The following is a 26446-nucleotide window of genomic DNA, read 5'->3' as shown; positions in this document are numbered from 1 at the left end:
GAAATAATTTGAAAGAGAAAAAATAAAAGGAACCAGGTTTCTTGTATAATAGGGTCAAGGCTGTACCATCGGAATGGTATTAGCAGTAGTTTTTCTGGGAAAGGAGAATGTGTCCCTCAGTGACTTGACAACTTTAACTAAGGTTAAATTAAAAGAATTGGCAGCGCAATTGGGGTTAGAATTGAAATCAGGTGCTAAAAAGCAGAGATAATTGATGTTATAGCCCAACCTCTAATATTGGACAGCGACGAAGAAGAAGATAGTGGCCGGAATTTTACGCCGCCCCAGTGGGTCGAATGTTGGCATGGGGGCAGCGTAAAATTGAGCGGCAGGCTTCGGGTGGCATCAACGCCCTGATTCCATCTCCGACCAACTTTACCTTGGTCCGGTGGGGGGCGGGGGGGTTGAGAGACAGCCCGCTCGCCCAATGCCAATCAAGACCCTTAGGTGGCCACTTAACGGCCACTTAAGGGCACTTGCCCGCCTCCACGGGTATTTTACCCGTGGCAAGCGGGTGTGCCGGGGACATGAAAGGTTGCCCAGCTACAGCTGCCAACCTTTCCCACCCCTGGCAATTGCGCACAGGCCGCCCCCACCTCCCACCCCAACCCCAGGAACCAGGAACCAGTCCCCTCCCCTCAAACGGCCACCCTAGCCTCTCCAGGGCACGACCGATTCCCCTGGTGAGGCTGCCCGAACTTACCTTCTGTCCCAGTTCCATTGCGTCCTCCTCGGTCGGCTGGGCTGCAGTCTCAGCAGTGGCCACCGTTCCCTGCTGATTGGCCGGCAGCTCACTGAGGCGGGACCTCCTCCCTCAAATGGGTGGAAGTCCCGCCTCGGGCCAGTTAAAGCCTGGGGATGTGTAAAATACGGGACGGATCCCCAGGCTGGGAGGGAGCGGGATCAGCACCGACTTTTACGTCGGAGTCCGGCTCCCGTTCGCCCAGCATAAAATTCCAGTCAGTAAGTCAGAGGGTGATGCACTAGAATTGGCTAAAATTCAGTTACAGTTGAGGCAACTCGAGCTTCAACAGGAAAAAGAAAAAGCAATAGAAATGGCAAAACCTGAGGCTGAAAAGGAATTAAGAAAACTTGAACTTCAGAGAGAAAGTGAAAGAGAAGAGAGGGAATTTAGGTTAAAAGAATTGGAACTAAGACAAAGGGGTAGTCATGACCCCAGGGAAAATTCTGGTCTGGAAGAATCTAAATTCAGCCCAGGCCCGGCAAAAAGCTATTTTAATTCATACAAGCTCTCCCTATATTTGAGGAAAGGGACATAGAGGCATTTTTCATATCTTTTGAAAAAGTAGCCAAAACAAATGAAATGCCCAAAGGAAAGATGGACACTGCTTATGCAAAGCAGGTTGATGGGCAGAACTCATGAAGTTTATGCCGTTCTTCCTGAAGAGGCTTCTGCAGATTATGAGATGGCAAAAAAGGCTATTCTCACTGTATGTGAGTTAGTCCCTAAAGCTTATCGTCAGAACATCCGGACCTTACGGAGATTGGCTGGGCAGACATATGTAGAATTTGAGAGAGTAAAGCAAATTAATTTTGACCATTGCATATGGGCATTAACGGTGGAAACCACGTATGAGAACCTTAGAGAATTCTATTCTTTTGGAAGAATTTAAAAATTCAATCCCTTCAGTCGTGAGAACTCATGTAGATAACCTGAAAGTTTTTAAAGCTAGGCAAGCAGCAGAAATTGCTGATTACTTTGGGCGTGTGAATATGCCAAAACCTTTTGTCCGTCACCCCCATAAACCTGAAAGTGGGAGAGTGAAAGGAAGGCACGTATCTGGGGACAAGAATGAACAGCTGGGAATGCCCCAGGATCACTTCCTCAGGCCAGAAAGGAAGGTGCTGAGGGTAGAAGTGAGGTCCGCAAGCCGAAGTGTTATCATTGACACAAAATAGGTCATCTTCGTTCAGAATGTTGGAAGTTGCGAGGTAAACCCATAGGACACAAAGCTAATGCAGAGAAAAGAGCTCTGACTGAGAGTACAGCAGACCAGGCTGTAGCTTTAACAGCAGTTGTAAAACCAGACATAAAAACTAAAGTGTGTGTAGAGGTTAAAAATAAGATCCCCAAAAGTTATAATGAATTCTTGTCAAAGGGAAAAGTAACTCCATATCCTTTAAGTGAGGCAGGAAAATCTATCAATATACTCAGGGACACAGGAACGATCCAAACACTTTTGCTGGGAAAAGGTACAACGTTTCCACCAGAGAGTGCCCTGAACACTAAAGTTTTAGTGAATGGAATTGGCGGGAAGTATGTACCCGTACCTTTATATAAAGTGCACTTAGAATGTGACCTAATACCTGGGATGGTAACTGTAGGAGTTGTCCATAGTTTGCCAGTCGAGGGAATTGATCTATTCCTAGGAAATGGTTTGGCTGGATCAAAAGTATCAGTTTCTCCTATAATTACAGAGAAATCAAGTGAAGTTAAAGAGATGGAACAATTACAGGAACAAGTTCCAGTAATATTTTCTGTGTGTGTAGTAACCCGGGCAATGGCTAAACAGGATCCATTGTTGGAGGTAGAATTGGCACCACAAATAGCTGTGTATCTGAAACCTTATTTGGGGATTTAGATAATCCAGATGAAAAGTTTAACAGATCTTCTATAATTGCAGCACAGTAAGCTGATCCAGAGTTATTCAAAATGGCACAGTCGGCTCTGACAGAAGCTGAGGTGAAAGGAGTTCCAGAAGGCTATTATATTGAAGACAGGGTTTTGAGGAGGAAATAGAGACCGCCTCATAGACCTGCAGATGAAGACTAGGCAGTTATTGGACAGATAGTGGTACCACCTAAATATCGCCAGGAATTATTAAAGTTAGCACATGACATTCCTTTTGCAAGACATAGGGGGATTCAGAAGACTAAATCAAGTATAAGTCCACATTATTACTGGCCTAGCCTTACAAAGGACATGAGGCAATTTTGTAGGACATGCCATACATGCCAAATGGTGGGAAAACTGCAACCTACCATAAAACTGACACCGCTAATTCCCATACCAGTGATTGAGGAACCATTTAGCAGGGTATTGGTAGACTGTGTAGGACCCTTGCCAAAAACAAAATAGGGACATCAATTCATACTTACTATCATGGATATGGCTACTCGATTGCCAGAGGCCATCCCTTTGAGGATAATTACTGCTAAAATAGTAGTAGAAATGTTAACCCAATTCTTTAGGAGATATAGATTACCACTTAAAGTTCAATCAGATCAAGATTCTAATTTCATGTCTAAGGCAATGGGCAATTTGGGTATCAAGCAATTGAAATATTCAGCATATCACTTACAGACACAGGGAGCTTTAGAGAGGTACCATCAAACTCTCAAAACAATGATTAGAGCATACTGTCACAAATATCCGCATGACTGAGATAAAGGACTAGACTTTCTTTTATTTGCCACCAGAGATTCACCAAATGGATTGTAAAAGCAATATTATCGCAGGGAGGAGGATAAGCCAGTACAGGTATGTCAGATAATGGGGACCGTTGAGAAGAAAAAGGATAGCGAGGATGAGGCAGAAGGAGGCCTGGATAATTCTCAGATTGAACCTCCAACTATCCAGTTAGCGAATATAGAATGGCTAGGAAAATTGAACAACATGCTTTTGTACAGAGATACACAACAATGTGGAGACCTAACCAGGCTTTTCACAACATTTAAAAGAGTCTGTAGGGCTAAGCCAGAATGTACAACCTTAGCCACACATTGGGCTGAAATTTACCGGTCCCTCGACGCTGCAGGCCGCAGTGCGGGGGCCGGTAAAATTCTGCGCGGAGAGGACCGTTACGTCGAGAAGGGCCCGCTGCATAATACCGGCGGTGGGGGTACCTTGGTGCGGCACCCGCCACCACCCACCCCCCTGCCGCCTGGCAGCAGGCCTTTCATTTCCATAAGTAAATTGATATTAAAGATATTCAAATTAATTCACCTGCTGTCCCACACCAATTTTATGGCCTCCGTTTGGCCTTCTTACGCCCTCAGAACTCCACACGGTTTGGGGAAGGGCCTCCATCACTTAATTTTATATTGAATAAAAATCACTAATGATTTCCCTTTAAAAATTAAAATTAGTTGTAAGGGCTTAAAACCCTCTACATCATTGGGGGCGGCCGTTCCGCCCTCTCTATTTAAATGAGCCCCTGCGAGTAATATCACGGGGGCTCAGTGGCCGCCGCTGAATGCGGGCACACTGCTGTGTTTAAAGGGCACAGCTGTGGAACGTGGCGCCTGAATAAAATTCAGGCCATGATGTGGATATAGGGGAATTTGTTCCTTTAAAACAACATCCTTACCGCTTAAGTCCAGACAAACAGACCCAAGTAAAAGCAGAAATCCAATATATGCTGGAAAACAACTTAATTGAACCTAGTCAAAGCAGTTGGAGTTCACCAATAGTCTTACTGCCTAAACCTGACGGGTTAACTCGACCTGTGCATAGACTATAGAAAAGTCAATGCAGTAAAGAAGGCAGACTCCTACCCAATTCCTCGCTTAGAAGACTGTATTGACAGAGTGGGCAGTGCTAGGTTTCCTAAAAAGATCAACTTGTTAGAGGGATTCTGGCAGGTTCCTTTGACTCCTCGAGCTAAAGAAATATCAGCTTTTGTCGCACCGAATGGTCTTTATCAGTGTCGGGTGATGCCATTCGGGCTAAAAAATGCCCCAGCCATTTTTCAATATTAATGAATCAGGTGGCAGTCAGTGTTCCCTATTGTGTAGTGTATCTCGATGATGTACTAATATACAGTAACACTTGGAAATAACATTTAAACCAGCTAGAAACTCTGGACTGAATTTTATTCGGGCACCGCACTGCGGGAGGAGAGGCGGGACCATTCGCCGCTGTGAGAGACATTTGAACAGCGCCCTAGCACCTGCTTCCTAACAACTGTAAAATAAATACTTAACTGGCTGCTGAAGAGTGGGGCTGCTGTCAAGCTGGCAGTAAAGCAGAAAGTGCTGGAGAAACTCAACAGGTCAGGCAGCATCTGTGGAGAGAGAAGCAGAGTTAATGTGACCAAGTTCACAGACCTGAAAGTTAACTCTGCTTCTCTCTTCACAGATGCTTCCTGACCTGCTGAGTTACCCCAGCACTTTCTGCTTTGCTGCCACATACTTACCCTGCTGTGTCCCAGTGTCCTGTGAAGTTGCGATCCTCTTGTTCCACTCAAGTGGAACATTCCTTCTTGTAGGCGTGCCGGACCTGGATGAATAATCTTAATTTTGCACATTCCAGGATTTGAGCCTTAAATATACCATAAAAGGCAAATACACAACAGAAATAAAACCATAATTGAAGAATAATTACCTACTATGAGCATCTAATCCACTAACTGTGAAAAGCCTTAGACAAATATGCATTTGGAATCTGTATTCATTTATCTGCTGACTGTTATGTGAAAGTACATGTAACTGCAATTATACAATCTTTGTTAAAAAAACAGGAAAATACGTTCATATTCTAGTTACATTGCCAATTAGAAATATTACACCAATAAATATGATCAGCTGCTGCAGAAGCAAAATGTTTGTGAACATGTGTCGATGTGTAATAGCTGAAAAACCATGACAACAGCACATTTTTCCTCACCAGTCCTGCATTGGTTTTCAAATATGTGCAAGACAAACCTTGCAGCCAGAAGTTAGAGCAGTTACACGGTGGAGTCACCTTTGCATTTAAAGCACCACACCAAAAGCCGAGGATGGCAGAGGGGGAATCTAGGGTGGCCTCACAGTTCAGCGATGCCTCCCTGCTCACTCTCCTCCAGGCTGTGTGGTCAAGGTGGGAGGTCCTTTTTATAAGCCACTGCCATACATCTTTAGCTCCCTGCATGCAGAGCCTGGGTGCCATCTTCCCTCCCATGCGTCTTTCATATTGTAGGTCCTCAGCGTCCTCATAGTCCGAGGAGGAATCCTGTTGACGTCTCTCCTCATCATGCCAGGCCTGGCTCCTATTGGGTGTGTAGTTGTGCAGAGCAGCAAAGAAAGGAGCTGGCCTTTTCAGCCTGTAGTACAGGGCATCACCCTATCCATCCAGGCATTGGAAGCGCTCTTTCAGCATGCCGATCTCCTGCTCAGTGGTGGCTCTTGTAGCTCAGTGGCTGGCGTTGTATCTCTCCTCTGCAGCAGTGGTGGAGTCTCTCATCGGTTTTGGGAGCTATGTGTGCAAAAGATAGCCCTTATCTCCAAAAAGCCACCCCTCCATCTGAGCCAGTTCAGTGAACAGCGGTGGCAGCTAGGACTGCCGCAGGTCCCAGGGGTCATGGCAGCTGCCTGAGAAGCTGTCACAGATTTGCATGAAGCACTTGCAGTGATCACATACCAGCTTCACCGAGATACAGAAGATTCCTTTAATGGTGACGTCTGCAGGTGGTAGCCTGGCGGGGGGCCTGATGGCTACATGAGTGCAGTCTATGAACATGACAACCTCGGGTCCTCAGGCAATGGTGCCAAAACTGATGGCCCTCTGGGCCTGGCTGTGAGAGTTCACCCTAAAGCGGACATATTCACTGGCCCTCCCGTGCAGGGCCTTGGTGACCTCCCTGATGCAGCAGTGCACTGCTGACTGTGTGACCCCACAAAGGTCTCCTGTGGGCCCCTGAAAAGCTACATTGGTGTCAAGCTTAAGAATCGCTGCCACTATGAGGACCAAAGACATAAGATGTCCACCGAAGCCCATGGGCTGCAGGTCATCTTTGAGCAGGGCACAGAGATATGTCACCACCCTCTCTACATGCACAATAACCTCTGACACTGGTGCTCTGATATCCGATGGCATGTCATGTGGAGCCTGTAGATGCATGGCAGTCATAATGGCGAGCTCCCCTTGGGGGCTGTACATGGATTGCACCTGCCTGTTGTTTTGCATCTGGCGCATACAGATCCTCAGGAGCAGAGGATCACACAATGTAGGATTAGCCATACCTATTTCCATGTGATAAATAAAGTTGAACCCTTCATGTATTCGAAGGGTCCTAACAGGGCAGGGATTGGTGCTCATGGGTACATCAGGTGCTTTCATGGATCAACTATGTGGCATGCCATGGTATTGCCCATCTGGCCAACACTCAATGTGGCACAGCATGACCACGTCAAGACCTTACCAACTGCATCGATTGTTCCCACCATGCATATAACCTTAATGCTCCTACCCTTTCTGGCACCCTCCCCACACACAGTGTGACTAGAAAGCCATTGCTCTTTTAAAAACACAAACAAATGCAGAACATACATTGTTTATGTGGAGAGAGGGTACACAGTACCTCCCTTCATGCCTGCAGGGCTGTCCTCCAGTAATCCCAGACACCCTCCCTCCTCCCTTTAAGAATGCAGAGTGAGACCCTGAGTATCCCCCCCCTCCCTTCTCCCTTCCAATATGCAGAGTGGGACCCCTGAAAATAGAACTTACCTACTGTTGTGAAACCTTCTGCCTCTGATGACGTGCTGGCTTTTCTAATCGTGAATGGGACGGCATGTGACAGCCGCCTGTTCAAAGTAAAATCAGGAAATGTCCATGGAGAGGCGCCGACTGCATAATCTGCAGCGATAAGTACCGTTTAACATATTCTAACCTCAACCATGTCCGGCATATTTCCCGCACCTCTACCCTCACCCCTTCCCCTCCCTCCCAAAACCACGACAGGGTTCCCCTTGTCTTCACTTTCCACCGCATCAGCCTTCATATCCAAAGGATCATCCTCCACCATTTCCGCCACCTCCAGCGTGATGCCACTACCAAATGCATCTTCCCCTCCCTTCCCCTGTCAGCATTCTGAAGGGATCATTACCTCCGCGACACTCTGGTCTACTCCTCCATTACCCCCACCACCTCGTCCCCTTCCCACAGCATCGTCCCCTGCAATCGCAGGAGGTGTAATACCTGCCCATTTACCTCCTCTCTTCTCACTATCCCAGGCCCCAAACACTCCTTTCAGGTGAAACAGCGATTTACTTGTACTTCTTTCAATGTAGTATTCTGTATTCGTTGCTCACAATGTAGTCTGCTCTACATTGGGGAGACCAAATGCAGACTGGGTGACCGCTTTGCGGAGCACCTCTGCTCAGTCCGAAAGCATGACCCCGAGCTTCCGGTTGCTTGCCATTTCAACACTCCCCCCGCTCTCATGCTCACATCTCTGTCCTGGGATTGCTGCAGTGTTCCAGTGAACATCAATGCAAGCTGAAGGAACAGCATCTCATTTACCAATTATGCACACTACAGCCTGCCGGACTGAACATTGAGTTCAATCATTTCAGAGCATGATGGGCCCCCCATTTTACTTTCATTTTTAGTTATTTTTTCTTTTTTTCTTTTTTTTGTGTTTATTTTATTTTATTTTATCTTAGTTTGTTCAGTTTGCCTACCCACTGTTTTTTTCATGTTTGTGCTTATGGCTGTTCAGTTTTCAGTCCATTAACACCCTATCTGTACTAATGCTTTATCTTTCAACATACCATTAACATATTGTTTGCCTTTGCTCCATGACCTTCTGGTCAGTTATTCTCTGTGACGTTGTCCTATCTACACCTTCTCCTTTGTTATCTCTTGCTCCACCCCCACTTTACTTGCTTAAAATCTTTCACATTTCTGATATCTGCTAGTTCTGAAGAAGGGTCACTGACCTGAAACGTTAACTCTGCTTCTCTCTCCGCAGATGCTGCCAGATCTGCTGAGTATTTCCAGCATTTCTTGTTTTTATTTCAGATTTCCAGCATCCACAGTATTTTGCTTTTACATTCATCTCTCATGTTTTGTGGAACCAGCTGTGTGCAAATTGCCTACTGAATTTACCTACAAAAACAACAGGAACTAATCTTTGAAAAAGTAGTCTCTGAAGTTAGAGTAGCCTGGCCGTTTTCTCAAAGAAACTGTGCTGTTTGTAGGTTTTTTTGCTAACATAAGGGAAAATCACCTTCTTAAAGAAAACAAACTAAAATACTGCAAAGGTGGGTATTATTTGAAGGTGGATGGAAGCACACTGCAGTTAATGCCTGAGAAATGCATTGTTGATCCAAGCAAAATTGTGATCCAACCACATTAGAATTCCAGTGAACCAAATGGCTTCCCATCAATTCCCATTATGTGGAATTCCTGAGCCAAATATCTCAGCATATATTCCTGATCCAAGTATAAAATGCACCTCAATGTGTTTTCATTCCTCAGCACACTGATTACTCTTAGTCATGTGCATACTGTTCATTTCTTTCTATATACTCACAACCTCAGGCTTTGGAATAATGAAGTCCCTTAATCTAGATTCAATTGCTGCCCAAAATGTAAGTAAATAGGCTGATGTACAAATAATATGAATCAGCCGTTTTAAGATTTTTTACCAAGTCTCTACAAACCTTGATCCAAGTATTCTCCTTATCCAAGTATTCTACTCTCTGGCAAACTTTAATATAATTCTTACTATCCAACTGGATATGTAGTTCAGTCAAGCAGAAAAAAAGAATTTATTTTATAAAAGACAATCCCAATTGTTATCCAGAGTTACTGTTTGAACTTTATAGGCTTCACTTCGGAAAAAAAAAAGCTTTGGAGTACCATGGTTATTTGATTAATATTATATAAGTTTAAGATTTTAAAAAAATACACTGCAGACTGTGTACAGAAGAATTCTAGAACATCTGTCAAAATATTACAGTAATAATTCATAGGCAGTGGAGCAGCATGGCAGAATTCCTGAAATCTTCCAAATAATACAAATTAGGAGCAGGAGGAGGCCACTCGGCCCCTCTGCCTGCTCCACCATTCAATAAGATCATGGCTGATCTTATTGTAACCTCAACTCCACATTCCTGCCTATCCCTGATAACCTTTCACCCTCTTGCTTATCAAGAACCTATCTACCTCTGCCTTAAAAATATTCAAAGACTTTGCTTCCACTACCTTTTGAGGAAGAGAATTCCAAAGACGTCCCTCTTCTCTGTTTTAAATGGGCAACCCCTTATTTTTAAACAGTGACCCCTAGTTCTAGATTCTCCCACAAAAGGAAACATTCTTTCCATATTCACCCTGTGAACACCCCTGAGAATCTTATATATTTCAATCAAGTCGCCTCTCACTCTTCTGAATTTCAGCAGATACGAGCCAAGCCTGTCCAACCTTTCCTCATAAGACAACCCACTCATTCCAGATATTAGTCAAGTAAGCCTTCTCTGAACTGCTTCCAATGCATTTATATCCTTCCTTAAATAAGGAGACCAATACTGTACTCAGGACTCCAGATGTTGTCTCACCAATGCCCTGTATAGCTGAAGCACAACTTCCCTACTTTTGTATTCAATTCCCCTCGTGATAAACGATAATATTCTTTTAGTTTTCGTAATTACGTGCTGTACCTGCATATTAACCTTTTGCGATTCATGCATGAGGACACCCAGATCTTGCTGCATCTCAGAGCTCTGCAATCTCTCACCATTTAAATAATATGCTTCTTTTTCATTCTCCCTGTCACATTTTCCCACATTATACTCCATTTGCCAGATCTTTGCCCACTCACTTAACCTACCTATATCCCTTTGTAGCCTCCTTATATCCTCTTCACATTCCTAACATTGCACCATTGCTGAAAAAGGAAACGAGGGATAGACCGAATAATTAAAGGCCAGCCAACCTCACCTCAATAGTGGGTGAATTATTAGAATCAATTCTGAGAGACAGGATAAACCATCACTTAGAAAGGCACAGATTAATCAAGTATAGTCAGCGTGGATTTGTTAAGGGAAGCTCGTGTCTGACTAACTTGATTGAATTTTTTGAAGAAGTAACTTAAGAATTGTGAGGATAGCACAATTGATGTGGTCTACATGGATTTTAGCAAGGCTTTTGACAAGGTCCCACATGGCAGACTGGTTAAAAAAAATAAAAACGCATCGGCTCCAGGGGAATGTAGCAAGCTGGATACAAAATTAGCTCAGTGGCAGGAAGCAAAAGGAATTGGTTACGGGGTGTTTTTGCAACTGGAAGACCGCTTCCAGTGATGTTCCGCCGGGCTCAGAACTAGGTCCCCTCCTTTTTGTGGTATATATTAATGATTTGGACATAAGTGTAAAGGGCATAATGAAGTTTGCAGATGACACAAAAATTGGTCGTGTGGTTGATAGCGAGGAGGATCGCTATATACTGCAGGGAGATATCAATAGACTGGTCAGGTGGGCAGAAAAGTGGCAAATGGAATTCAAATTGGACAAGTGTGAGGTGGTGTATTTGGGAGGTCAGAAAAGGCAAAGGGTTACACAATTAATGGGAGAACACGGAACTGCGTAGAGAAAGTGAGGGATGTTGGAGTGAATGTCCACAGATCACTGAAAGTAGCAGGATAGGTCAATAAAGTGGTTCAGCAGGTAAATGGAATCCTTTCCTTTATTAGCTGAGGTATAGAATACAAGGGTGACCTGGGTGTCCTTGTCAATAAGTCACTGAAAGCTAACATACAGGTGCAGCAAGCAATTAGGAAGGCTAAAAGTATGTTAGCCTTTATTGCAAGAGAATTTGAGTACAGGAGTAGTGAATTCTTGCTTTAATTGTATAGAACCTTGGTTAGACAGCACTTGGAGTACTGTGTGCAGTTTTGGTCCCCTTATCTTAGGAAGGATATGAAGAGAGATTGGGGAAAGTGGGCCTGTATTCCCTAGAGTTTTGAAGAATGAGAGGTGCTCTCATTGAAACCTACAAAATACTTAAAGGATAGACAGGGTAGATGCCACGAAGATGTCACCCCTGGTTGGGGAGTCTAGAACCAGAGGATGCAATTAAAAAATAAGGGGGAAACCAGTTAGGACAGAGATGAGGAGCAATTTCGTTCCTCAGAGGGTTGTGAATCTTTGGAATTCTCTATCCCAGAGGGCTGTGGAAGTTCAGTCATTGAGTATGTTTAAACAGAGATTGACAGATATCTAAATACAAATGACATTAGGGAATATGAGCAAAGTATGGGGAATAAGGCATTGAAGTGGATGATCAGCCATGATCATATTGGATGGCAGGGCAGGCTCGATGGGCTGAATGGCCAACTCCTGCTCCTATGTTCCTATATTCCTAACTTTGTGCCATCAGCAAATTTAGCAACCATACCTTCGGTCTCTTCATCCAAGTCATTTATATAAATTGTAAAAAGTTGAGGCCCCATCACAGATCCCTGTGGCACACCACTCATTACATATTGCCAACCAGAAAATGACCCATTTATGCCTACTCTCTGTTCCCTGTAGCTAGCCAATCTTCTATCCATGCCAAAATGTTACCCCCTACACCATGATCTTTTAGTTTCCGCAATAAAGGGCGGCACAGTGGCGCAGTGGTTAGCACTGCAGCCTCACAGCTCCAGGAACCCGGGTTCGATTCCGGGTACTGCCTGTGTGGAGTTTGCAAGTTCTCCCTGTGTCTGCGTGGGTTTTTCTCCGGGTGCTCCGGTTTCCTCCCACAAGCCAAAAGACTTGCAGATTGACAGGTAAATTGGCCATTATAAATTGTCACTAGTATAGGTAGGTGGTAGGGAAATATAGGGACAGGTGGGGATGTTTGGTAGGAATATAGGAATAGTATAAATGGGTGGTTGATGTTCGGCACAGACTCGGTGGGCCGAAGGGCCTGTTTCAGTGCTGTATCTCTAATCTAATCTAATCTAAAATAACCTTTGATGTGGCACATTATCAAATGCCTTCTGGAAATCTAAGTACAGTACATCCAATGGTTCCCCTTTATGCACAGAAAATGTTACTTCTTCAAAGAACTCCAATAAATTGGATAAACATGATTTTCCTGTCACAAAACCATGTTGACTCTGCCTGATTAACTTGAATTTTTCGAAGTGCCCTGCTATAACGTTCTAATAATAATAGCTTCTTACATTTTCCCTATGACAGAGAAGCCTTTAGTTTCCTGAATCACTGGGTCTGTTTCTGGCAAAGGTGGACCTGTACAAGTTGGACAGGTTGCACCTGAACCGGAAGGGGACCAACATCATTGCTGGGAGGTTCGCTAGTGCTGTTGGGGGGGGTGGGGGGTGGGTGGTTAAACTAATTTGGCAGGGGGATGGGATATAGAGTGGAGTTACAGTAGGGGGTGATGCACACCTATATCAAATATAGAAGAGAAAATGAGTCAGTCTGGAAGGCAGAGCAAATATAGACCTATTAAGGCACAAGTGAAAAATGCAAGGCTGGATTGCATCTATTTTAATGCAAGGAGTCTTACTAGTAAGGCAGATGAATTGACGACATTGATTGGCACCTGGCATTATGATATCATTGCTAAAACAGCGACATGGTTGAGGGAGGGGCAGGACTGACAGCTCAATATTACAAGGTATAGAATCTTCAGGCATGACAGGGGAGGGGGTAAAGGAGGAGGTGGCATTGCACTGTTAATCAAGGAGTCAAATACTGCAGTAAGGAGGGATGATATCTTAGAAGGTTCCTCAAATGAGGCCATCTGGGTAGAACATAAAAACAAAAATGGGGCAATCACTTGGCTGGGAGTGTACTACAGGCCACCAAACAGTCAGGGAGAGATAGAGGAGCAGATATGTAGGCAAATCTCAGAGAGGTGTAAAAATAATAGGGTAATAATAGTAGGGGATTTCAACTTCCCCAACATCAACTGGGATAGTCTTAGTGCAAAAGGCTTTAAGGGGGCGGAATTCTTAAAATGCATACAGGAGAGCTTTTTGAGCCAGTAGGTAGAAGGTCCTACATGAGAAGGGGCAGTACTGGACCTAATCCTAGGGAATGAAGCCGAACAAGTGGTAAAAGTGTCAGTGGGGAGCGTTTCGGGGATAGTGACCATAATTCTGTAAGATTTAAGGTAGTTATGGAAAAGGACAAAGATGAGCCGATAAAAAAGGTACTGAATTGGGGGAGGGCCGATTTTAAGATGATAAGACAGGATCTGGCCAAAGTGGACTGGGAGCAGCTACTTGTAGGAAAGTCGACATCAGACCAGCGGGAGTCATTCAAAGAGGAAATAGTGAGAGTTCAGAGCCAACATGTACCCATCAAGGTGAAGGGTAGGACTAACAAGTTCAGGGAACCCTGGATGTCAAGAGATATAGAGGATTGGATCACTAAAAAAAAGGAGGCTTATGGCAGATTCAGAGTGCTGAAAACAGTGGAGGCACTAGAGGAATATAGAAAGTGTAGGGGGGGGGGTACTTTAAAAAGTAATTAGGAGAGTGAAGAGGGGACATGAAAAACACTGGCGGGTAAGATAAAGGAAAATCCTAAGGCGTTTTATAAGTATATGAAGGACAAGAGGATAACCAGGGAAAGAGTAGATTCCATTAGGGACCAAAGTGGCAATCTGTGTGTGGAGCCAGAGGACACAGGTGAGGTTTTAAATGATTACTTTTCATGTGTTCACTATGGAGGATGATGTAGGTGTAGAGATCAGGGAGGGGGATTGTGATATACTTGAACATATTAGAATTGAAAGGGCGGAAGTATTAGCTGTTTTAGCAGGCTTAAAAGTGGATAAATCCTTAGGCCCAGATGAGATGTATCCCAGGCTGTTATGTGAGGCAAGGACGGAGATTGCAGGGCTTCTGACACAAATTTTCAAATCCTCTATGGCCACAGGAGAGGTATCAGAGGACTGGAAGACAGCGAATGTGGTACCATTATTTGAGGGTACCAGGGATAAACCAGGTAATTACAGGCCGGTTAGTCTAACATCAGTGGTTGGGAAACTATTGGAAATAAGTCTGAGGGACAGGATTAATCTTCATTTGGAGAGGCAGGGATTAATCAGGGATAGTCAGAATGGCTTTGTCAGGGGAGATCGTGTCTGACTAACTTGATTGAATTTTTTGAGGCAGTGACGAAATGTGTAGATGAGGATAAAGCAGTTGATGTAGTCTATATGGACTTCAGTAAGGCTTTTAATAAGGTCCCGCATGGTAAGAGCCCATGGGATCCAGGGCAATTTGGCAAAATGGATCCAAAATTGGCTTAGTGGCAGGAGGCAGAGGGTAATGGGCGAGGGTTGTTTTTGCGAGTGGAAGCCTGTGACCAGTGGTGTGCCGCAGGGATTGGTGCCGGGACCCTTGCTGTTTGTAGTGTACATTAATGATTTAGCCGTGAATTTCGGAGGTATGATCATTAAGTTCGCAGATGACACGAAAATTGTTGGTGTCGTAAATAATGAGGAGGAAAGCCTTAGATTACGGGACGATATAGATGGCTGGTAAGATGGCGGAGCTGTGGCAAATGGAATTTAATCCTGAGAATTGTGAGGTGATACATTTTGGGGGGACTAACAAGGCAAGGGAATATACAATGGATGGTAGGACCCTAGGAAGTACAGAGGGTCAGAGGGACCTTGGTGTACTTCTCCATAGATCACTGAAGGCAGTAGCACAAGTAGATAAGGTGGTTAGGAAAGCAAATGGGATACTTGCCTTTATTAGCCAAAGCATAGAATATAAGAGCAGGGAGGTTATGATGGAGCTGTATAAAACGTTAGTTAGGCCATTGCTGGAGTACTGTGTACAGTTCTGGGCATCACACTATAGGAAGGATGTGATTGCACTGGAGAAGGTGCAGAGGGGATTCACCAGGATGTTGCTGGGACTGGAGCATTTCAGCTATGAAGAGATACTGAAAAGGCTGGGGCTGTTTTCCTTAGAGCAGAGAAGGCTGAGGGGAGATATGATTGAGGTGGACAAAATTATGAGGGGCACTGATAGATTAGATAGGAAGAAACTTTTTCCCTTAGCGGAGGGGTCAATAACCAGGGGGCATAGATCTAAGGTAAGGTGCAGGAGGTTTAGAGGGGATTTGAGGAAACATTTTTTCACCCAGAGGTTGGTTGGAATCTGGAACATACTGCCTGAAGAGGTGGTAGAGGCAGGAACCCTCACAACATTTAAGAAGTACTTAGATGAGCACTTGAAACGCCATAGCATACAAGGTTACGGGCCAAGTGCCGGAAAATGGGATTAGAATAGTTAGGTGCTTGATGGCTGGCACAGACACGATGGACCGAAGGGCCTGTTTCTGTGCTGTATAACTCTATGACTCTATGGCAGATGTTAAGCTAACTGGCCTGCAGTTTCCTGATTCTGTCTCCCTCCCTTTTTGAATAAAGGAGTTACATTGGCAATTTTCCAATCTAATGGAACCTTCCCCAAATCTCCCTCATTTCCATTTCCTGATTTACAGCTATTTCTGGGATGTTACTTGTATCCTCTATGGTAAAGACCGGTGCAAAATACCTTTTCAGTTCATCTGCCATCTCCTTATTTTCCCTTATTAATTCCCCAGACTCACTTCCTATATGACCAACACTCACTTTGTTAACTCTTTTTAAAATATCTATAGAAACTCGTAATACCTGTCTTTATATTTCTTGCCAGCTTTCTCTCGTACGCTAATTCTTCCCTCCTTAATAATCTTTTAGTCATTCTTTGCTGCTTTTTATGTTCTGTCCAATCTTCTAACCTGGCAACCATCTTTCCGCAATTATATGCATTAACTTTAAGTTTGATATTATCTTCAACTTTTTTAGTTTACCACGGATGGTGGGTCCTCCCCTTGGAATTTTTTTTTCTCGTTGGAATGTATCTATTCTGTGTCTTCTGAAATATCCCCTTCATTGTCTGCCACTGCATCTCTATTGACCTATCCCTTACCTACTTTGCCAGTTCACTTTAGCTAGCTCTGCTTTCATGCCCTCATAATTGCCCTTATTTAAGTTTAAAATACTCGTCTTAGACCCACTCTCTCTTCCTCAAACTGAATGTAAAATTCAATCATATATGATCACTGCTGCCTAGGAGTGCCTTAACTATGAGGTCATTAATGAATCCTTTCTCGTTGCACAATACCAGGTCTAGTATAGCTTGCTCTCTGGTTGGCTCCAGAATGTGCTGTTTTAAGAAACTATCCCGAAAACATTCTATGAACTCCTCATCTAGGCAACCTTTGCACATCTGATTTTTCCAATCTATATGTAGATTAAAATCCCCCATGATTATCGCCGTACCTTTCTGACAAGCACTCATTATTTCTTCCTTTATACCCACCCTACCATGTGGTTAACATTAGGTGGCTTGTACACCACTCCCACAAGTGACCTCTTGCCTTTTTGATTTCTCATCTCGACCCAAACCGCTTCTACATCCTGGTTTCCTAAACTTACATTATCTCTGTATTGTACTAATACCATCATTAATTAACAGAGCCACCCCTCCACTTTTTCCTAGCATCCTGCCCTTCCTAAATGTCATGTACCCTTCAATATTCAGCTCTCAATCTATGCCATCCTGCAGCCATGTCTCTGTAATGGCTATCAGATCATATTTATTTATTTCTATTTGCGCAATTAGTTCATCTGTTTTGTTTCAGATGCTATACGCATTCAGATACAGAGCCTTTAGTTTTGTCCTTTTATTATTTTTGTAACCTCTAGCCTTGTCTGCTGATTTACTCTTAGATTTGAAATCATTATTTCTTCCTGTCACGGACTGTTTATCTTTTCCCATATTAATACTTTTCTCTCTTGCCTTGTCTCTACTCTTTGTTTTCCCACATCTTTCTAAATTTGATCCCTTGACCCCACTATTTAGTTTATTTCGTGTTTTTGTGATCCATCTAGAATACATAATTAATAACCAAAATGAGAAAACAGTGATTTATAAATTTCTCAGTTGAACTAGCAAGAAACACTGCTGGGTCAATTTTCCTCTGGTTTGTGCCCAAGGAACACTCAGTTCCCAGGCACAGAACAGAACAAAAAGGGGTGGAAACTGTTATGCTGGATCTGCACCATTTTTTCAACCATTTGATATTTCCTGGAGATTCCAAGTAGGGGGCACAGCACCAGGTCCTACAGCAGCCACAAGCTTGCGAAGCTCAAGGAAAAGAGGTGTTGAATGAAATGATTCATAAAAGCACTTTCCAACTCATTGTCCTTGGTCAGCGCCACGCAACAATTATTTGCACGTTCTCAATAGGTCTCAGGCCTTGCGTTCAGCCATTTTAGATCAAAGGACCTGAATGTCAGCTTTGGAGCCAGGCAGAAGATAAATACTTCTTCTTCAGTAATTGGACAAAGCCAAGAGATCTTGCTGCCACCCGCCATTACTGCTGTCTCTCAGGCCTGTAACAGTGAATCATTTCTTCCTCCCCTTCTAAGCAAAAGCTCCTATCAGAGCTTGAGCCTTTTTAAATGATTTGAACCCAGAAATGCAGAAAGATTTAGGTCGTTTCAACCAGAGCAAACTTCAGCCAATTGTATCTTGTGGTTCTATCCTTGATAAACACCAGTAGGAGGTGGAACCATAATGGTGTTTTCAATCAGTGAAATTATTCTTTATCATTGCAAGATACTCTAATACTTCATCAGATACAGAAAGAGTGACCAAACCAAAAATATCAATAGAAAAGGTGGGGTAGTCCATGTACACTCTCCACTGGCGGTATTGTTCTCTATGCCAGCCACGACCGACTTGTTAAATTATTGTACATGAGCACAGCTATGCTGTCAATGTTTCTTTCTTTCTTTCTTTTGGGCCTCCTTATCTCGAGAGACAATGGATACGCGCCTGGAGGTGGTCAGTGGTTTGTGAAGCAGCGCCTGGAGTGGCTATAAAGGCCAATTCTGGAGTGACAGGCTTTTCCACAGGTGCTGCAGAGAAATTTGTTTGTTGGGGCTGTTGCACAATTGGCTCTCCCCTTGCGCCTCTGTCTTTTTTCCTGCCAACTACTAAGTCTCTTCGACTCGCCACAATTTAGCCCTGTCTTTATGGCTGCCCGCCAGCTCTGGCGAATGCTGGCAACTGACTCCCACGACTTGTGATCAATGTCACACGATTTCATGTCGCGTTTGCAGACGTCTTTATAACGGAGACATGGACGGCCGGTGGGTCTGATACCAGTGGCGAGCTCGCTGTACAATGTGTCTTTGGGGATCCTGCCATCTTCCATGCGGCTCACATGGCCAAGCCATCTCAAGCGCCGCTGACTCAGTAGTGTGTATAAGCTGGGGATGTTGGCCGCTTCAAGGACTTCTGTGTTGGAGATATAGTCCTGCCACCTGATGCCAAGTATTCTCCGAAGGCAGCGAAGATGGAATGAATTGAGACGTCGCTCTTGGCTGGCATACGTTGTCCAGGCCTCGCTGCCGTAGAGCAAGGTACTGAGGACACAGGCCTGATACACTCGGACTTTTGTGTTCCGTGTCAGTGCGCCATTTTCCCACACTCTCTTGGCCAGTCTGGACATAGCAGTGGAAGCCTTACCCATGCGCTTGTTGATTTCTGCATCTAGAGACAGGTTACTGGTGATAGTTGAGCCTAGGTAGGTGAACTCTTGAACCACTTCCAGAGCGTGGTCGCCAATATTGATGGATGGAGCATTTCTGACATCCTGCCCCATGATGTTCGTTTTCTTGAGGCTGATGGTTAGGCCAAATTCATTGCAGGCAGACGCAAACCTGTCGATGAGACTCTGCAGGCATTCTTCAGTGTGAGATGTTAAAGCAGCATCGTCAGCAAAGAGGAGTTCTCTGATGAGGACTTTCCGTACTTTGGACTTCGCTCTTAGACGGGCAAGGTTGAACAACCTGCCCCCTGATCTTGTGTGGAGGAAAATTCCTTCTTCAGAGGATTTGAACGCATGTGAAAGCAGCAGGGAGAAGAAAATCCCAAAAAGTGTGGGTGCGAGAACACAGCCCTGTTTCACACCACTCAGGATAGGAAAGGGCTCTGATGAGGAGCCACCATGTTGAATTGTGCCTTTCATATTGTCATGGAATGAGGTGATGATACTTAGTAGCTTTGGTGGACATCCGATCTTTTCTAGTAGTCTGAAGAGACCACGTCTGCTGACGAGGTCAAAGGCTTTGGTGAGTACCCTCCTGAAAATACTCTGTAAAAATGTATGGTAATACTATATCAACATGAAAACCAGTGTACAATTTTTCTCCTTTTTAACAGAATTACTTTTTTTGTAGCTGGACCATTAATTATTTTTTTCCAGCTATGCTCCTTCAACTTGTACATTCTTCATGATTTTTGATTTCTTGAAATAAACTTTTTAAAAAGTGACAAATGCATGCACAAACCAACACTTATATCCTCACTTTTAATTTTCTGTTCTCGCTCATAAACACATTTATAAGTGCTTCGCAGGAGTAAATTTTGCAAAGCTACAATCTCGGTGTAGTCTTTTGCTAGCTGAACTATAGGTTGGAAAATTAGGTACAGGACAGTATGCCCAACTCACAGAGCTCCTGAATTTCCAGTCCAAGCCTATCTGTTTCATGACCTTTTTCAGACAATCTAAACTTCAGGAGAGGAGACTGTTGTTAAGGGTGCTGCGATGGATGAAGGGGTGTCTGGTAGTCCTGCATGTACTTGCTCAACGTCTTTCTCCCAATGTCCCATTTGTCACATTTGGTTCTGGAACTTCTGCATGGAAGACATCATGATGATTCTGATCCTAGGTTGGTCTATTTTTTAAAGTTATCTTTGTGTTTCTGATGTTTGTTAGATAGACTCAGCAACTCAAAAGGTAACTGGATAGAAATTTGGCAAGCTGAATCTGAAACAGAAAATACTGATCTACACTCAAAAACCATTAACCTATCATTTCTGTACTTGGATGTTGCCAGGTCTGCTGTATTTTCCAGCATTTTCTGCTATATTTTGTTGTGAGAGACTGACAGGCAGCATCTTGCTCCTGCAGGATTGTGGTGAGGAATCGATTGGCGTTTCTGGCACCCATGTTCACAGACCAGATCTTTCCATGCTATTGTGCCTTGTGGCTATGGTAATTTTGGTAGTGGGGGGTGGGGGTGGTGGGGGGGCGGTGCAGTGGAATTTTTTCATTTGTGGCATTCTTTCACTACAGTGAGAAACCGTCAAAAACAGATTTCTGCAATGGACTAGAATATGTTGGATACTTGAAATAATTTGTTGGGGAAACGAATAAGCAGAACATGTTACTTTACAGTAAACAAGTTTTGTTTTCAATATGGAACAGGATCTGTAAACACTATAGTCTGTGAAAAATCTCCTTTTGCACAGCAAAATTACAGAAGACCAGTGTATAAACTCCAATAGTTCTAGTCATCATTATAATCTGGCTTTGACGAGAAACACTGAGCACAACTCTAGGGCATTAGCAGTGCCAAAGAACAGCATCTGTGGTAACAAAGTTTTTTCTATTCTTATGCCACACAGTTTGTTCTATTCTCATGCTCCCCAACAGCAGTGATAAATGATGAGTTTGGTGTATCCTTAACAAGGTGCCCTTAAGGCAAGGCTAAAACAGTAAAATTCTGCCTACAAATCCTACCTCAAGTGGCTGTCGATGCTGAGTCAATTGAAATTTTCAAGACTGAGACAATGGATTTTTGTTAGGTAAGGTTATTGAGGGATATGGATCAAACCAGGTAAATGGAGTTAAAGTAATGATCAACCATAGGGCAGTGCAGTGGTTAGCACTGCAGCCTCACAGCTCCAGCAACCTGGGTACTGTCTGTGCGGAGTTTGCAAGTTCTCCCTGTGACCGTGTGGGTTTCCGCTGGGTGCTCTGGTTTCCTCCCACAGCCAAAGACTTGCAGGTTGATTGGTAAATTGGCCATTGTAAATTGCCCCTAGTGTAGGTAGGTGGTAGGAGAATGGTGGGGATGTGGTGGGAAATATGGGATTAATGTAGGATTAGTATAAATGGGTGGTTGTTGGTCAGCACAGACTCGGTGGGCCAAAGGGCCTGTTTTGGTGCTGTATCTCTCCATTACTCTAATCTGATTGAATGGTGTAACAGGCTTGTGCAGCTGAATGGCCTACTTCTGTTCCAATGGCTCTGAGGTTGACCCATCTGTTGGGAACATAGGTCCAGGTAGGGGAACTGATCAAGGAGAGAAGAAAGCCTGGAATGGTGGTGGCTCACATTATTCCTGCTCCTCCTGGCTCCGCAAAAATAATTTTTCATTTAGATTTTTTGTAGCTCTTCCTCTTCGCTGCCCTGGTATGACCAGCGGACACAGCTCAGGCTCTGCTGAATTGTCCCTCAAAATTGAATTGGGATCCTGTGTACATCATGGGATCCCTGATGTGCAAACAGTAACAAAGCTCCCACTTGTTTCAGGTAGACCGTTGGGCTGCTCAGCAGAGGACCCCACTAAATATAGCAGGTGAATGGGAATGGGATGGGATGTTTGCCACAACTATTTTAACTCCACGACCGGCCAGTGGCCGAATTAAAATTGGCTGAAGAATTTCAGCAGAAAATCAATGCGTGTTCTGATTCTCCCAGGCTGATAGAAGATGTATTGGATTTGTATGGAGCTTTCCATAAGGGAAAAGTCAATCTGGATTACAAAGCTGTTGAACTGAAGATAATAACATAAGAACATAAGCGGCTGAATTTTTCAGCAGAGTCTGACCTAATTGCACTCGGGCTTCATGGGTGAATATCTTTTTGAAGCATGCAGCCTTGTAGTTTTATGTTCGCCAATATGTGCATGTTGTGGCAAGGCATCAGATTTCCTTGCATTTGTTGTGGGCCGCTGGAACTTCAGGAGCACCCTGGCTCCATCAAATGGTGTGATGGGTGGGACCACACCACATGAGGTCGAGGCATTCCCCATGCCACAGTGTAATGTGCTACGGGGTGCAAGGAAATGGCAAGGTCAATGAAGGAGGCGGCAACAGGACTGCAAAGTGCTGAAGCTTTATTGCATTGCATAGATCTGTCAGTAAGGATCATGTGAACCATGCTTGTATTAACACTTCCAAGACTCCCTTGCGCATATGTCATGGCGCCTTGCCTGTGGTCCCTGGGGTTCCTCAGCATCCTACGCTTGGTCATCATCTTTCTCCATCTCTTCAATGTCAGAGGAGACATTGCTCTCCACGATATCCTCACTGTTCAAGTCATTTCCCCTTTGTTGCAGCAGGTTGTGCAGAGCACAGCACACTGCCATGATACGCAGGACCCTTTCTGGGGCATACTGAAGGGTGCCAGCAGATCGATCGAGGCATCTGAACCACATCATCAGAAGCCTAATGGCCTGCTCATTGGTTGCTCGAGTTGTGTTGTGGCAGGTGTTGTATCTCTCCTCTGCAGCAGTGCTAGGGTTTCTCACAGGTGCCGGTAGCTATGTCTTCATTGGGCAGCACTTGTCACCCGGTACCCATTCTTAAAGGCACGCAGGGCATCTGAAGAGGTCTGGCACCAGGGACTGCCTTAGTATGTCGTTGTGGCTGCTTCCCAGAACTGTGCACACACACCTGCAGGAAGCACTTGTGGTGGCTGCAGACCATTTGTACATTGCGCAAGTCTTCCTGTTGATGAAGACTGCTGGCTGGTCTGAGGGAGCCTTGATGGCCACGCCTGCAGTCGATGACACCCGGCTCCTGGGGGTATTCAGCGATGGTCCTGAATCCTATGCCCTCTCAGTCTGGCTGTCCACATTTGTACGAAACTGGATGCATTGGCTCCAGTGGATCCCAGGGATGATCCTGAGGCATAGAAATTCAGCACAATGGAGGCCTTCAGCACCACTGGCATTGGGTGGCCACCACTTTCCATAAGGCTCAGCTCCTCTTCCATCATGACACATAGCTTTGTGATGGCTTCACTGAAGAGGTGGAGTCTTTGGCGACACTTGGACTCCAACATTTGAAGATAGCCGAGCCTTGGACATTACCCTTTCTAGTGGGCAACCTCTTCTTCGCACAGGAGGCTGGGTGTGTGCTCGTCAGCACCCTTTTCCTTCGCCCCCCTTCCCCAAAGCTGGTGCTGCTGCTGCCCTTCTGATTGCTGCTGTCCCACTGCATGTGACTGCAGCTCTCTCCCTCACTGATGTTCCTCCTCAATGAAGGAATCGAAACCTGAGTGAATGAGGTCCCATGGTATGTAGATTCACTCAGTCTCCAGCGCCTCTTAAAACCCTGCTTTACCCACACAACTCCCAGCTGCGAGATGCCACTCTGCATGTATGCCCCCGCAGTTCTGTCAACTTTTCCCCTTCTCCCGACTGACAGTGCCGCATCTTTCTGACAAGCTGCCGTTATTTCTTCCTTTATACCCTGTCCTACAGTGTGGTTAACGTTAGGTGGCCTGTACACCACTCCCACAAGTGACTTCTTGCCTTTATGATTTCTCATCTCTACCCAAACTGCTTCTACATCCTGGTTTCCTGAACTTAGGTCATCCCTCTCTATTGCGCTAATACCATCATTAATTAACAGAGCTAACCCTCTACCTTTTCCTAGCTTCCTGTCCTTTCTAACTGCCATGTACCCTTCAATATTCAGTTCCCAATCTATGTCATCCTGCAGACATGTCTCTGTAATAGCTATCAGATGGTACTTATTTATTTCTATTTGCACTCTCAGTTCATATGTTTTGTTTCGAATGCTTCATGCAGTCAGATACAGAGCCTTTAGTTTTGTCCTTTTATTATTTTTGTAACCTCTAGCCTTATCTGTTGATTAACTCTTAGATTTGTACGCTGTGTCCTTCCTGTCACAGTCTATCATTTCCCATATTAATACCTTCTTCTCTTGCCTTGTCTCTACTCATTGCTTTACCATATCTTCCCAAATTTGATCCCTTGCCCCCACTATTCAGTTTAAAACCCTCTCCACTCCCCTAGTTATGTGGCTTGCTAGAACACCAGCCCCAGCACGGTTCAGGTGCACACCGTCCCAACGGTACAGCCATCACTTTCCCCAGTACTGGTGCCAGTGCCCCATGAACCGGAACCCACTTCTACCACACCAGTCTTTGAGCCACGCATTAATTTCTCTAATCTTATTTGCCCTATGCCAATTTGCACATGGCTCAGGTATTAATCCAGAGATTATTACCTTTGAGGTTCTGCTTCTTAATTTAGTGCCTAATTCCTCATACTGACTATGCAGAGCCTCTTACCTTGTCCTGCCTATGTCGTTGGTACCTACATGGACCACGATGACTGGATCCTCCCACTCCCACTGTAAGTTCCTCTCCAGCCCTGAGCAGATGTCAATTTCAAGGCACTGATCCCGGCGCCGGCAATAATCATCAGGACAGGTTGAGGCCAGGACAGGAATCCTGCTTTCCTCTCAATTGAGGCTAATTAAAGTTCTTTAAAAGCTCATTAAGAGCTTGTCAGGCTTTGAGGTTTAAATTTTTAAAGGGACGCACAAGTTATCCACACCTTCAGAAACTGATCATCTGAAGGGAAGCGGGTAAAGAGTGGTAGCCAGTCATGGCTGCCCCAGGGAATCACACTAGTCCCATAAGAGGGTCAGTGAGGCAAAAGGGTACTGGGTACTTGGTAAGGGGTGGGGTTCCCTTGGTGCTGCACAGGTGGCAGAGGGAGTGGGCACTCAGTGCTTGGGATTTGAAAGGGGTCGGCACCTACCCCTGGCATCGTGGGTGCAGAAGAGCAGGGGATAAGGCTGCCAAGGATAATTGGCCAGCCACCTGCCCAGAAGGAAGGCTACAGCTGGCAATGGGGGCATGACTGTCAGATTTTGTAGCCAGTGATGATGAGGGACAACACCCTCCACAGGAAGGCAGCACCCTGGACATCAGGAGGGCACAGGAGGGGAATATTGGTTATTGAACATGATATTGGTTATTAACCCTGCTTCATTACACAATAGAGACTGCGACTCTACAGGCAGATGGCCACAGATATCTGTGTCCTTGTCACTGAAGACCTTGAACCTCACAGCACTGGTCACCATGCCCTGCCAGTGCTGTCAAAGTCACTGTGGCCTTGAACTTCTTCACTTCTGGCTCCTTCCAAGAATTAGTTGTGGACCTTAATTGCATCTCAAAAATGGCTGCACACCACTGCATCCCACTGGTCACTGATGCCCTCTTTGCCAGAGTTGGACAGCACATTCAAAGGGCATTGGGTTTCACCTCCATCGCCGGATTCCCTCAGGTAGATGGCATCATCAGTTTCATCCATGAGGCCATCAAGGCACCCAACGTATGAACAGTGAGATCCTTCAAGAACACAAGAACACAAGAAATAGGAGCAGAAGTAGACCATATTGCCCTTCGAGCCTGCTCCGCCATTCAGTACGATCATGGCTGATCTTGGGCTTCAATTGCACTTCCGTGCCCACTCCCCATATCCATTGATTCCCTGCCAGACCAAAAATCTGTCTATCCCAGCCTTGAATGTATTCAATGATGGAGCATCCAAACCTCATCTCAGTCCTGAATGATTGGCCCCTTATCCTGAGACTGTGTCCCAATGTTCTAGATTCCCTGACCAGTGGGAACAATCTCTCAGTTTCTACCCTATCAAGCCCTTTCAGAATCTTGTATGTCTCAATTAGATCGCCTCTCATTCTTCTAAACTCCGGAGAATATAGGCCCAATTTCAGCCTCTCATCATAGGACAACCCCCTCATCCCAGGGACCAATTTAATAAATCTTCACTGCA

General features: G+C 44.8%; 1 protein-coding gene across 1 annotated transcript in view; it reads left to right on the top strand.

Moving 5' to 3' along the window:
- LOC137369572 (peroxidasin homolog) overlaps positions 1-26446 on the top strand; it is a 705658-nt gene that overhangs the window by 44730 nt on the left and 634482 nt on the right. The window lies entirely within an intron of this gene.

This window comes from Heterodontus francisci, chromosome 5, assembly GCF_036365525.1.
Source record: "Heterodontus francisci isolate sHetFra1 chromosome 5, sHetFra1.hap1, whole genome shotgun sequence".
In the NCBI taxonomy this organism is placed as follows: domain Eukaryota; kingdom Metazoa; phylum Chordata; class Chondrichthyes; order Heterodontiformes; family Heterodontidae; genus Heterodontus; species Heterodontus francisci.
The sequence above is the reverse complement of the archived record's forward strand: the minus strand, read 5'-3'. Positions and strand labels throughout refer to the sequence as shown.